This window comes from Lagopus leucura, unplaced genomic scaffold (assembly GCF_019238085.1).
Source record: "Lagopus leucura isolate 7727_CA_CO unplaced genomic scaffold, USGS_WTPT01 Super-Scaffold_100060, whole genome shotgun sequence".
NCBI classification, from domain to species: Eukaryota; Metazoa; Chordata; class Aves; order Galliformes; family Phasianidae; genus Lagopus; species Lagopus leucura.
This window is the reverse complement of record NW_024962306.1, coordinates 1184380-1186454: the sequence shown is the minus strand read 5'-3', so window position 1 is coordinate 1186454 and position 2075 is coordinate 1184380.

Below are 2075 nucleotides of genomic sequence, written 5' to 3'. Positions count from 1 at the left end.
TCAGCACGAGCTCCACTCCTTCGCACGTTAATCACCGGGTTCAGCCTCCCACCCCGGGGGAGGAGCTGCTCCCCGGCTCCGCTCGGCCCCGCCAGCGCGCACCTGGCAGCGGTGCTGGGAGATCCCTTCTCCAGGGGGAGGAAGGTCGGCTCTCCTAGCCGCTCCTTCCTTCTCCCGGCCTCTGATTCATGCACTGCCCTCCCCTCTGCTCCTGACAGGTCCCCACCCTTAGCCAAGCAGGCTCCGACCTGTTTTGTCCCTCCTTGTGCTTACAGTGGAAATGCAGATGGCGAAACTTGTTCCTGCTTGAAATTTGTTCCAAATCAAACGCGCTTCTCGATGGCAGCTGCAATGAAGCACAAATACCCCTGGTGGGTGATGAGACTCAGTCATCCCCAAACCTCTGCTGCTCTCCTGCTCAGCATTTCCTGAGAGCCAGTCTCTGGCACATGGTGCCTGGCACAGAAGCCAAAACATCACCTTCATAGAATCACTGGATCACTGAGTTTGAAGGGACCCTTAAAGGTCCCGTAATCCAGTCCCCTGCCATGAACGGGGACAGCTGCAGCTCCATCGGGTGCTCAGAGCCACCTTTGGTGTCATAAGGCCCTGGTATTTATCTGGAATGTGGCAGGATCCTCAGCACAGGCATTAGATACTGCAGGCTATGAGAGCAGTGGCTCGTTTGCTCTTTCTGCATCTGGTTTCCTGGAGGAAGGGGCCATTCAAACCGAGTCTGATCCCTGTGCACTGGGACTTACAGTATTGTCCGTGTTCTGTGTATTTTGGGCTAGTGAACTCCAGTGTATCATGAGGTTATTTTTGGAAAAACAGTACAGAGCAGCATTAATACAGGATTTAAAACACTGCGTTAGGAGTGCACGCAGAACATAATGCACTGCAGGAAAAGCTGTGCACAGGAGGTGCACCAAAGTCCCCAGGCTGCAGCCAGGACCTCCCCCATCCCATCACCTCCCTTCCCCTGGAGCCACCAACTCCATACAGCCAACCAGTGCAGAACTGGCTGCGTGGGGAGCCGGTCAGCCAGCCTTTCATCTACAAATCACAAAATCTCTGGGGGTTACATTCATCCAGGCTAAGTTAACACACCTAAGTGCTAGATGCCTGCTCCCTCATCATCAGAGGGCTGAAGTCAGTGGGGATGCACAGCCATGTCTAAGTGTGAACACTTGGACACTACGTTCTACATCACCTCCATTGGCTACAGCAGCAGGAGGGCCAATAGGGATGGGCTGTTGGTCCCTGGGCTGCTGCAGTCAGGAGGAACTCTTGCAGTGCAAAGTGCTGGAGCAGAAGCACAGGCATGTATGGTCAGGGGCTCGGAGCTGCGTGCTGCAGGTGCAGAGTTCGCTGCTGTGGACAAAAGATCTGGGACAAAAGAAGTTTAGTAAGTGTAAATAAGTGCAAGAGCCACTTGGAGAATAGCATAAGGTGGCGAGGTGAACAGACAAACAATATAAGGAAGTTATGGGGAAAAAACAGCAAAGTAAGCAAAAGAGTATGGCATTCAATGGGCGTTTTTCTTTAGGTGCTTTGCTGGAGTGATACCATCTCCCCATCAAGAACACAGGAAATGCACCGCCACCACCCTTCTTTCTGCCTTCCTAAAGAGCTAAAGGAGCGTCTTTTATTTTTTTTTTTAAGCCATCAGATGTGTGTTTTCTGCTAGACAAAAACCTCTGCTTACAGTTCTGTGCAGGACTCTCCACCGTCTCCAGCTGGTTTGTAGGGAGCTGCTCTGCCTCCAAGTGCTTCTCATGCACACCAGCACACAAAAGCACCTGTGGTGTAAATTTCTCCATCCACAGCTGTCAGCCTGGGCTGCTTTGGGTTGCAGGGGAAGGGCAGAGATCTTTTAAGCCACTTCACCCTGCAGACGTGAGGAGCAGGTTGGAGGAAACGTGCCATGAAGCTGTTTATCTCTCTGCACTGAGCAGAAGGAAAGCTCAGGCCGTCGGAGTCAGGGACAGAGGTTTACCATGCAGACATCTAAAATTAGATGAGAGATATCCCTTCCCTGTCTGGGAAAGAGATAAACGTCTGTAATTGGCACG